At 44.9% G+C, this 12,613-nt stretch overlaps 2 protein-coding genes across 5 annotated transcripts in view; one reads left to right on the plus strand and one right to left on the minus strand.

Annotated features, from left to right (window-relative positions):
• The window catches only part of LOC147012777 (tenascin-N-like), a 342,994-nt gene that overhangs the window by 242,878 nt on the left and 87,503 nt on the right, over positions 1-12,613 (plus strand). The gene's annotated exons all lie outside the window — the stretch shown is intronic.
• Positions 9,912-12,613, minus strand: part of LOC147012779 (uncharacterized) — a 66,211-nt gene continuing 63,509 nt past the window's right edge. The window contains exon 16 of one of the 2 annotated variants that reach the window (XM_085853963.1): positions 9,912-10,661. The gene's annotated coding sequence lies outside the window, so the exon portion shown is untranslated. The remainder of the gene's footprint in view (positions 10,662-12,613) is intronic. The other variant, XM_085853964.1, reaches the window with a different exon arrangement.

Below are 12,613 nucleotides of genomic sequence, written 5' to 3' on the forward strand. Positions count from 1 at the left end.
TGAAAAATTGCTGGTTGCACCCAGGGTGTGTAGGGGAGTCTTTCTCCGATTCTGATGCAACATACTCTGTTACAGTGTGTCAGTGCTGCCGAAGCACTTTCTTGGCAAGGGTTATAATGTGTGCTTTGCCATTACCAACAGTAGTTAGGACGGGATTTTTGGAATTAGTTCAGGGTGGCCTGGAAATGTGGCCTGGAAAATCTTCCATATATCTTTGCTGATGACTCCACCCTCTGCCATACCATTGGTCATCCCTCAGACCAGCAAGCAGCAGCTTCTTCGCTCACTGCAGATCTGGATAAAATCACAAACTGGTCCAACACGTAGAATATGTCTTTCAATCCGGACAAATCTCACACTCTCACGATGTCTCTTCGAAAGGACCGTTTAGAAAACCCCCCCATACACTTTCTCAACAATCCTCTGGAAGAAGTCCTTTCTTTCAAGCTTCTGGATCGAACTATCTGCCATGACCTTTCCTGGGAAAGCCACATTTCAAACCTCGCCTCCAAAGCCAGTCGTCGACTGGGAATCCTCCATCGTACAAAGTCCTTCTTCGGCCCATCTGAGCTCCTGACCACTTACAAAGCTTTTTTCTGCAGCCTGATGGAGTACTGCTCTCCCCTCTGGGCTGGTGCTCCTGCCTCCCACCTTTCTCAGGCTTCACGCTGTAGAAACCAAGGCATTTCGGATCACTGGTATCTCCCGCAATGAGGCCGAGTCTTTGGGCCTCTCACTCAATCACCGCAGGTTGGTCGGTGGTCTTTCTGTCTTCTACCGTCTCCTCTCCAGCCTCGACCCCCCCTGCTCTCTCTGCGATTTGTCCCCACCACATTTCCGCAGGGCGCTCAAGGTCCGCTAACAACCCCCTTCTGGTAAAACTACCAAAATCACGAATCACTGCTCACCTTCACTCTTTCATTCCTCTTTTTTCCCACCTTTGGAATAAACTCCCTCACTCTATTCATTCCCATTCTTCCCTCCAGGCCTTCAAAACAGCTGTTCACCACCATCTCTTATCCCCCATTCAAATCTTCGATCTTTTCTACCCCCGATAATCCACCCAAGCCCACCTCCTTCAAATTCCCTGCTTTCCTTCCTGAAAGTCCCTGTAATGTCCATCTTCGATTCCCCATGTTTTTTCACAATACTTGTTCTGTAAAATGTAAAATTAAAAAAACAAACATCTTCGGGAATGCCCCTAAAAATTCTGCCGAAAGGGGCGTAACCCACATGGCGTCAACTGCAGTATGACAAAGGATGCACGCAAATTACTCGGGTTTGTGGTCTACGTGATTGTATTGGCTTTCTGTGCGTTTCCACATTCGATTGATCGACTCAATCGCTTCGTTCATTTCTGCTTTAAAAACAATCAAACATTTGGTTTTGAATAATGGATGACATGGACTTTGATTTGTCTGGTCGCGACAGTGAGTGTGAGAGAAATGAAGGATTTTGGTCTGAATCAGATGGAGAATTGTCGGATAACGTAGTCGCGGGAGGTGAAGTTCAGGCAGCTGGAAATGAAGTACGGCCTTACCAGTTCGAGCCCGAAGCAGGACAAGCAGAGGAAAATGGCGATGAAATTCCCGTCGTTCATAATGATCGGGAAGACATCGAAGGAAGACTTGGCAATAACTGGTTAGACTAAATCCTATTCGTAATTCAATAATGTAAATTCGACTTGCATACTGCTCGATATCAGAAATATTTTAGTGAGGTGACGTGACCAGTGCAGCGCAGCGCAGCGGAAATGTTGCACCACGGCGAATTAATCATCACAAGCAAGGCCAGCCCACGTCATCCGCCGTATCTCTCCGCGCATAAAACGAAGCAATCTCGCTGTCCAGACACAATGAAAACTTGTGTGCAGAACACACCTTGCGACACAATTGTCTCGAGTAGTCCGATAAATCTGACGTTCTGTTGCATTTTTATTTATTTTATTCCTACTGTCGTCATGTAGCGCCAGTAGAAAACAATGAAGAAAAGAGAATAATAAAAGAAAGCCACAGCACGTCAGATTTATCGGACGAACGACGGATTTATCGGACTAGTCTAGACTCTAGAGTTGACAAGTAACTTGTATTAACATGCACACAATGTAAAAGTCAATGCATAAGAGTCCCGAGGCTATGATGCCATGTAATAGGACAGATAAATTTGTCTTTCATAGTTGTGCCAACATATTTTTCCCTTTTCATTTATTACAGCATTTTGGCGAAATGTTAATCAATAGCAAACCAATGGAAGCAGTACCTTCACTTTAGAATAAACCCATGTTTGCCGAGTGCAGCCATACCTGGCTTGCATGTATGTGGAATCATACCTATCCCAGCAGGCTGGTTTCAATGAACAATTCAATAAGCTGCAAAATGTGGGTGCAGGTTTTTCACATTGTTTAATTTTAAAATTATCTCCTTGCACCTTGAAATGATGCAATATTAATCTTTGGTATTTTACTTGTATGTCCCTGTAAGTTTCTTTTTTAATGGAAAGGTTCAACAGTCACATTTAATATTTTGTGGACATGGTATAGCCCTTTATTGTGCGTACATGTATTGGATTTGTACACGACTACGGCAAGGTAGTAAAGGGATAAATAATTGCCTCGTGATTTTTGTGCATACACGGCTCAGAAGCAGAATTTCTTTTCCGCGAAACAATCACAGGAATTAAGACGATCAGTGAGATAGCAAACACATGTGCACAATGCATTTATACGTACTTTATACGGCGCGCGACATCGAGTCAATCCACTCTGTGCGAGTTTCTGCAGATGACATCAACGTTGCGGTTCGCTGAAGTCAACTTTTTTATGTGGCGGGGCATAGCAAGTTGCGAAAAGCACCAGAAATGTTCGAAATATTGGTCTAAATATTCCATTTTTTATTTTAAAAAAGAAACATGGGTGATTTCTTCACTTGGAAGGTCAAGTTAATAGATAAATAACCAGAAAGTTTTGAGTGTCATGGGACCTTTAAGGCATAAAGTTATTTTGGGGATCAAATTTTAATATGATACATCCTCAACCTGAATGTTGATTATAAGGAATAGAATAAGGAATATTTTAGTCTTAGTTTGAAGTCAATTAAACCATTTTTGATGAAGTTATGAGCGAAAAACGATTTTGATCTTTTCGTGACCTTGACCTTTGGTCCAATTTGACCCAAAAGTTAATGGGGTCGTTCAGGGTTCATTGCCCACCTGTGGATTAAATTTGATAGTGTTTGCTAAAGCCGTTTTGCCGAAAAGTTGCTAAAAGACAGACAGACAAACAAACAAACCGGACGAATACAATATCCCGCTCCCTCCCTCCGGGGGGCGGGATAATAAACTGCCAATTCTGGGGGAATTAACCCATTTGTAAGGCCACGTTTCTCACTTGAATATAGAATGTGAGCGAAAAGAAAGTACAAGTCCATGTCAAATCTGAAAACCCCTCATACTTTCAGGAAGAATAAAATGAATTTAAAAAAAAAACCATAGGGGAGGGTGTAATGGGGGTAAATCTGCCAAAAGATTTTGGAATATGAAACAGCAGAACTTTGTTGTATAAATGCTTACCTTCTCTTGTGTAACATTTAGCTCGACACCAATGGTCTCCGCCAAGTTCTGGCGAGTTTCAGCTCGAGGTGCAGCCGCACAAAAGCAGTCCAAAGCCTCTTGGAAAATTGGCAGGGTGTTCACCTCAATCGAATTGTTGAACCAACCGGAAACTCGTTCATACCACTTTAGAAGGTCCCTCAACGAGAACGGGCGACCCACATAACAGGACTACGTCTCTGTGGTCGCTGCTCAATCACTCTGCTGCAATCCTGTTTTTCCTGTTGTTCGTTGACAGCTCCACCAGCGATTTTGACAAGGATCATTACAAGACGGTCGGCTACAGGCCGAGGAATTTTGTACCGAGTAGTCAGGACCTCATGGAGTTCCTGCTGGTCCATGGCATCAAGGACAATACGAACCCAAAGTTTGTCCAGTAATGTGTTGCGAGAGACATGGAGGCAACCTGCTTGCAGCCTAAGAGGAGAAAAAGAAACGTCAGATCTGCCTATCCCACACAATTACAATTAGTAACAGCTAGACGCATGATTTTCAGTAATTTTAATGTCCATTTTAGTAATTTACCAAAATCTGTGTAAAACAATGTTGTTGTGAGCACAAATGTGTCCTTGCGACGGCTTCACTTTGTCAGATTCTAGAACTTACCTCTGCATGCGTGTGGTTTCGCTTACTACAGGACCACCAGTATGATTAGTGTTTAGTTTTGTTTTATTTGTTTTTTTCCAATTACTTGTGAGTGTTTTGGTTAAATTCAAGTGTTTATTTTACAAACTTGGAAATAAGCAGCAGTCCAAATTTTACCAATAATTACCATTGGCAAAACCAGACCTGTATGGATTATTCTGCTAACATCTGATTTCCAGAACCTTCAGGCGTTCTGTACTCCTGCAACGTCAGCATGATCTGGGGAAAAATTACGGATGATCTGATCTGTTACAGGCATCAATGGCCAACTTTGTATTTCCCCATTAGGCACAGACACCAGTTATGATTTTAAAAAAAGTTTCCTCTTCTTACAAGTACACTCTCTCATCCTGCGTTGGGATAAATAATTTAAAATTAAACTTAAAAAAAAGCAAAAAAGTATAATTTTCAGACTCATCAAACAAGATTCATCAGAATCTGAAACTTTTTGAACATTAAGTAATCAAAAAATTAAATAATTAATTAATAAATCAAAAATACCTTTTATCGTCAAATCACTTGTTCACAGTCATATCCAAATATCAGTTTCTTAGCTCAAAAGGTGACTGAGATATTGCCCAGGTGATAATGGAAAATAAAGAAGCAATTAATAAATCGATAATAATTAAGTGGTCAATTAATTGATCAAAAAATAAAAAATAAGGTTTTTGCCAAAGCACTGGTTCACTATTGTGCCCAAATTTCAGCTTCCAAGCTCAAAGGATGGCTGAGATATCGCCCAAACAAACAAGAAAACAAAGCGATTGAAAACCGAGTGCGCCCTTCAGGCAAGCATAATCGACGGGAGCCGAAGGCCTTCGGTGCCTGGCGATGACATCATGCAGCGCCTGGAGATGGAATAGGGAGGGGGGGTGTACAATACACTGTATATGTGTATATTACACTGATGAGCCAAAACATTATTACCACCTGCCTAATATGCTGTTGGTCCTCCGTGTGCCGCTAAAACAGCGCCGACCCACCAAGGCATGGACTCCACAAGACCCCTGAAGGTGTCGTGTGGTATCTGGCACCAAAGCATGAGCAGCAGATCCTTCAAGTCCTGTAAGTTGCGAGGTGCAGCCGCCGTGGAACGGACTTGTCGGTCCAGCACATCCCACAGATGCTCAATCGGATTGAGATCTGGAGAATTTGGAGGCCAGGGCAACACCGTGAACACTTCATCATGTTCCTCAAAACCATTGCCGAACACTGTGTGCAGTGTGGCAGGGTGTATTATCCTGCTGAAAGAGGCCACTGCCATCAGGGAATATCATTGCTGTGAAAGGGTGTACCTGGTCTGTAACGATGTTTAGGTAAGTGACACGTGTCAAATCGACATCCACATGAATGGCTGGACTCAGGGTTTCCCAGCAGAACATTGCACAGAGCGTCACACTCCATCCACCGGCTTGTCGTCTTCCTTTATTGCATCCTGGTGCCATCACTTCCCCAGGTAAACGGCGCACAAGTACACAGCCATCCACGTGATCTAAAAAAAAACGGGACTCATCGGACCAGGCGACCTTCTTCCACTGCTCCAAGGTCCAGTTCTGACGCTCACATTCCCATTGAAGGCACTTTCGACGGTGGACAGGGCTCATCATGGGCACTCTGACCAGTCTGGGGCTACGCAGCCCCATACGCAGCAGGGTGCAATACACTGTGGATTGTGACACATTCCTCCCATGACCACCATTAAAATTTTCTCTGACTTGTGCCACAGCAGACCTTCTGTCAGTTCAGACCAGACAGGATAGCCTTCGTTGCCCTCGCGCATCGATGAGCCTTGGGCGCCCAACACCCTGTCGCCGGTTTGTGGTTTGTCCCTCCTCGGACCACTGTGGGTAGGTACTCACCACTGCTGACCGGGAGCACCCCACAAGCGTTGCCATTTCAGAGATGCTCTGACCCAGTCCTCTGGCCATAACAATTTGGCTGTTGTCAAAGTCGCTCAGGTCTTTACTCCTGCCAATTTCTCCTGCATCCAACACATCAACTTCAAGAACTGACTGTTCACTTACTGCCTAATATATTCCACCCCCTTGACAGGTGCCATTGTAATGAGATAATCAATCAATGTTATTCACTTCACCTGTCAGTGGTCATGTTTTGGCTCATCAGTGTATATAGAGAGAACGAGAAGGGCACTCAGTAGAGCGCATACCTCCACCACGCAATTCCTGATCCACGAGAACATATCGGGCCCAATACATTTTTGAAATATCATGCAATCTTCTTCTTCTTTCGGTGAGCTCCCGTAAGGGGTTGCCACAGCGGATCAACCGTCTCCATTTCGCTCTATCCTCCACATCTTCCATTGACACTCCAACCACCCGCATGTCCGCCCTCACCGCATCCATGAACCTCTTCTTTGGCCTTCCTCTTCTCCTCCTGCCTGGCGGCTCCATCTTCAACATCCTTCTCCCGATATACTCCGCTTCCCTCCTGTGCACATGTCCAAACCATCTCTATCTCGCCTCTCTCACTTTGTCTCCAAACCATCCTACCTGCGCTGTCCCTCTAATATACTCATTCCTTATCCTGTCCATCCTCGTCACTCCCAACGAGAATCGCAGAATCTTTAACTCTGCTACCTCCAGCTCTGCTTCCTGTCTTTTTGTTAGCGCCACCGCCTCCAAACCATACAACATAGCTGGTCTCACTACCGTCTTGTATACTTTCCCCTTCACTCTTGCAGCTACCCTTCTGTCACAAATCACTCCTGCAACTCTTCTCCACCCCCTCCATCCTGCCTGCACTCTCTTTTTCACTTCTCTCCCACACTCTCTGTTACTTTGGACAGTTGATCCCAAATATTTAAACCCATCCACCTTCCCCACCTCAACTCCTTGCAACCGCACCATACCACCACCCTCCCTCTCATTTACACACATGTACTCCATCTTACTCCGACTGACTATCATTCCCCTTCTCTCCAGTGCGTACCTCCACCTCTCGAGGCTCACCTCAGCCTGCTCCCTACTCTCCCTACAGATCATGATGTCATCCGCGAACATCATAATCAATGGAGACTCCAGTCTGATCTCGTCCGTCAACCTGTCCATCACCATTACAAACAGGAAAGGGGTCAGAGTCGATCCTTGGTGAAATCCCACTTTTACCTTAAACCGGTCCGTCATTCCTACCGCACACCTCACCGCTGTCACACTGTCCTCATACATATCCTGCATGATCCTCACATACTTCTCCACCACTCCCGACTTCCTCATACAATGCCACAACTCCTCTCTTGGCACCCTATCATAAGCTTTCTCTAAATCCACAAACACACTATGTAACTCCTTCTGGCCTTCCCTATACTTCTCCATCAACATTCTCAAAGCAAACATTGCATCAGTGGTGCTCTTTTCTGACATAAACCCATATTGCTGCTCACAAATCGTCACCTCTCCTCTCAACCGAGCTTCCACTACTCTTTCCCACAACTTAATAGTGTGGCTTAACAACTTTATCCCTCTGTAATTTCCACAGCTCTGCACATCACCCTTATTCTTGAAAATCGGAACCAGTACACTTAATCTCCACTCCTCCGGCATCCTCTCACTTTCCAAGATTTTATTAAACAATCTGGTTAACAACCCCACTGCCATCTCTCCTAAGCACTTCCATGCCTCCACTGGTATACCATCTGGGCCAACCGCCTTTCCACTTTTCATCTTCTTCACAGCAGTCCTCACTTCATCCTTACTGATCCACCCCACTTCCTGATTCACTATCTCCACCTCTTCCAACCTTCTCTGTCTGTCATTTTCTTCATTCATCAGCTCCTCAAAGTACTCCATCCACCTTCTCAACACACTCTCCTCGCTCGTCAGCACATTCCCATTTGCGTCCTTTATCACCCGAATCTGCAGCACATCCTTCCTAGCTCGGTCCCTCTGTCTTGCCAATCGGTATAAATCCTTTTCCCCTTCTTTTGTATCCAACTTCTCATACAGCTCGTCATATGCCTTTTCCTTGGCCTTTGCCACCTCTCTTTTTGCCTTTCGACGCCACTCCTTGTACTCCTGCCTACTTTCTTCATCTCTCTGACGATCCCACTTCCTTTTCGCCAACCCCTTCTTCCTTATACTTTCCTGTACTTCCTCGTTCCACCACCAAGTCTCCTTATCTTCCTTCCTCTGTCCAGATGTCACACCAAGAACCTTCCTAGCTATCTCCCTCACAACTTCTGCTGGAGTTGCCCAATCATCCCACCCATCTTTACCACCATCCAACGCCTGTCTCACCTCCTCCCTAAATTTCACGCAACAGTCTTGCTCCTTCAGCTTCCACCATCTGGTCTTTGGTTCAGCCCTCACTCTCTTCCTCAACCTCACCTCTACAGTCATCCTACAGACCACCAATCGATGCTGTCGAGCTACACTCTCCCCTGCCACAACCTTACAGTCACTAATCTCTTTCAGGTTGCATCTCCTACTTAAGATGTAATCCACCTGTGTGCACTTTCCTCCACTCTTGTACATCACCCTGTGTTCCTCCTTCTTCTTGAAATACGTATTTACCACTGCCATTTCCATTCTTTTTGCAAACTCTACCACCATTTGCCCTTCCACATTTCTCTTGTTGAGACCGTACCTACCCATCACCTCCTCATCCTCTTTATTCCCTTCCCCAACATGACCATTGAAATCTGCTCCAATCACCACTCTTTCATCCTTGGATACACTCTCCACCACTTCATCTAACTCACTCCAGAAATCTTCTTTATACTTCATCTCACACCCCATATGTGGGGCATATGCACTGATGACATTCATCATCACCCCTTCAATTTCCAACTTCACACTCATCACTCGGTCAGACACTCTCCTAACCTCCAATACCCTCTTGACAATCTTCCTTCAGGATTACCCCGACACCATTTCTCCTCCCATCCAAACCATGGTAGAACAGTTTGAAACCACCTCCAATGCTCCTAGCATTACTCCCCATCCACTTGGTCTCTTGTACACACAGTATGTCCACCTTTCTTCTCTCCATCATATCAGCCAACTCTCGCCCTTTGCCAGTCATCGTCCCAACATTCAGAGTTCCAACTCTCACCTCCACACTTCTACTCTTCCCTCTCTCCCACTGCCTCCGGACTCACCTTCCCCGTCTCCTTCTCCTCCTTCGGCCAGCAGTAGCACAATTTCCACTGGTACCCTTGCTGACCACCGGTACCGGTGGCGGTCGTTGGTAACCCGGGCCTCGACCGATCTGGTATGGAAATTCGTTTTGTTGTCCGCATAATGATTTGGCATAGGTTTTTATGCCGGATGCCCTTCCTGACGCAACCCTGGTCGCCTCTTACGACACACAGGGATATGGTACACCTATTCTAACCGGGGCATACACCGGGCCCAGTACAACTGGTACTCATTTCACCGACCTCGGAAGGATGACAGGCTGAGTCAACCCCCTGGTGTTTTTGACTTGGTAAATATATATATATATATATATATATATATATATATATATATATATATATATATATATATATATATATATATATATATATGTATATATATATATATATATATATATACATATATATATACATACATATATACATATATATCAATTCAGTGTCCCAACGGGGCTTGAACTCAGGACCTTCTGGGTCCCAAGCCACTGCCCGAACCATTGCGCCAACACCAGGCCTTGAAATATCATGCAATATATCTTTTTAACTCAATCTCTCAATGGTGAAGAATCACATTAATAATAAAAAAAATCAAATAATTATCATATCCAGATCAGGATTTGCATCTTCACCAAAATTGAATCAATTTGTCGTCACATGCCCAACCTGTCCACCAAGTTTCAACCGAATCTATCAACAGCTTTTTGAGATATCGTGCTATATCTTGGTTTAGCGTCATCTCTCAACGGTGAAGAATCACTTAAAAAAATTATCAGATACGGATCCAGATTTTCACCAAAATTTAATCAATTCTTTCTTGTCACACACCCAATATGTCCACCAAGTTTCGTCTAAATCCGTCCACAACTTTTTGAGATGTCCTGCACACAGACAAGCAAACAGACAAACAAACAAGTCAGAAAGGGGTGAAAACAACCTCCTTTACCTTTGGTGGCGGAGGTAATAAACGCAGAAAAAGAGAACAAGTGACAAAGAATAGCAGAGGCATCAACAATTAGAGAATGAAGGAACTTGGAAAGAGCAGCAATCTCACAAAACTTCAAAAATACAAGAGAGGCAAACCTGCAAGTAGCAAAGAGTTGGAACGTGGGAGCTGCACATAGCAACTCAGCCTTGCCAGGTATCTGGAGTTTTCCACTCTCCAGTAATGGGACGAGCGTGGAGATGAGGTCTGTTGGAGCACAATCCAAGTCTTCCAAAAGAAGCCAACATCCACGGCGGGCAACAAAGGCAAGGCCTAAGATGCAGTGCGTGCAGGCATACACATAACTTAATGAGGAAAGCAGTCATACCTCTCCATTGAGGAGTAAAATTCAATGAACTGGGTATTCAAGACAAAGCTTTTACTGTTCAATGATGCTGGAGCACGATCGCTTGAAGGAGAAAAAAAAAAAACCGACAAGTGAACTCGGAATAGTTATAGGATGGGGGGGAGGTTTATACATGTTGTAATACAAGTGGGGTTTGTTTCTACAATTGGTACCCACAATTTTTAATGATACCTCAGATTTTCTTAGACCTCCCCCCCCCCTCATTTTTATTTTGTTTCCTTCCTTTTTATGCCAATTTTCGAGCTGTATCTCAGATCCGGCTGGAACTTTCAGAATGCAATTTTGCATCAATAAATGGGAATACAAAGTATGTGAGGTTGACATTTTTTTGGACCTTGAAGTAATTTTTAATGTCATGACCCAATTGTAGACATTTTAGCATTTTTTTCACCACAACTCGATTAAAATACGTCCGATCGGAACTAAATTACCATCTCTACATAGCCCAGAGAAAGGCGCATTTACACTCAATTTAAATCATACCCTTCCGGGTTAAAGGTCAAGGTCAAATGGTGGTCTGAAAAAAAAAACAAATAAATGCATTTTCTGTCATCAGTCAATTTTGCCAAGGTGGAATCTCAAAGACCACTTTGACTTCCAAGATGTTCTTGCATCATAATAGTGTACCTGCACTGAAGGTGTGTACACCTGATATTTGATTTGTGTCCTTGACCTACTTTTTCTGATTGTGACTGAATTAACCAAAAAGAACAACCCTTTTGATAACTTGAATAATCTTTCTTCTATTTTCATGATGTTGAGTTTTATGGATAAATTGTAGATGGTGACACATTTCCTTAATATACTCTCGGTCCCTAAATGTTGAAGGTCAAAGTCATATGGCAGTCTGAAAAGAATATCACCATCATTGAATTTGTGGGCACCGGGGGAGGCTTGCCCTTGACGATCGCTTTGTGATCAACAATATTGAGTTCTCTGGTGCTCTCTTCTATTTTTGGAATTACTGTATTGTTGCGAATTCGCACCTGCCGGCGTGCGAGCGGCCACGTAACTCGAATCGCGGCACGTCGCCCACCGGACGGACAATTCTGTCGTGACCCTCTCGGACTAACGCCGGGAACTAGTCACGGGTGGGCCTTTCGGCCTCACCACGATCGTGCCAATCGGCCCCCCGCGTGGGATAGGGTTGTTCGCCAAATTCGACCGACCGAAGTACCCACACGGAGGGTAGACCGGGCGATCGCACCTCGCCGCAGGTCGACTCCGGACACGGGCCACTTTAAGCGACCCGTTCCGTACTATCGGGATAACCGAGCGGTGTTATCGTCAACCTCGACGGTTCCGATTAATTATCGGGCGTATTAAGCCCACTACCAACCCTTTACGTGAAGTAAGATGGAGATTCAATTAAAGAAAAGACGAAGCGAAACGTGAAAAACAGTTCAACATGAGGCACATTTATTCCGCGGAAAACGGAAAGCACACGTATACAATTCCAACAATTATGCACCAAAAGCAATTGCAACAAAAGAAACACAACAATGCAGAGATACTACCGACTACGCGAGCAGACGGCAACACTTACACAGTTTTACTTTACAGACGGCGCTGACAACACATATACTCAAAAGCAAGAGAAAAGGGCCACCCTCAACGACAAGGGGGCAGACGGGGTCTGTGGGTGCGAGATCGGGTGGAGCCTACCCGTCCTGTGATGAGCCGCAAATGTGGCAGCGATGCCCCGACTCCGCGCTCCTCCGCGGGTTTCGTTGGCACTGCTTGGAATGGGGTGGGAACGGGGCCCCCTTTCCGCACTATCTCAGTGCGGGGGGGGGGGGGAGGGGGGAATTGTTGATGCTCTGGGGAAAGAGGATAGCTGGCTTGCTTGAGTCCCGCG

This window comes from Eptatretus burgeri, chromosome 14 (genome assembly GCF_056783735.1).
Source record: "Eptatretus burgeri isolate ZD-2024b chromosome 14, Ebu_testis_v1, whole genome shotgun sequence".
NCBI lineage: Eukaryota > Metazoa > Chordata > Myxini > Myxiniformes > Myxinidae > Eptatretus > Eptatretus burgeri.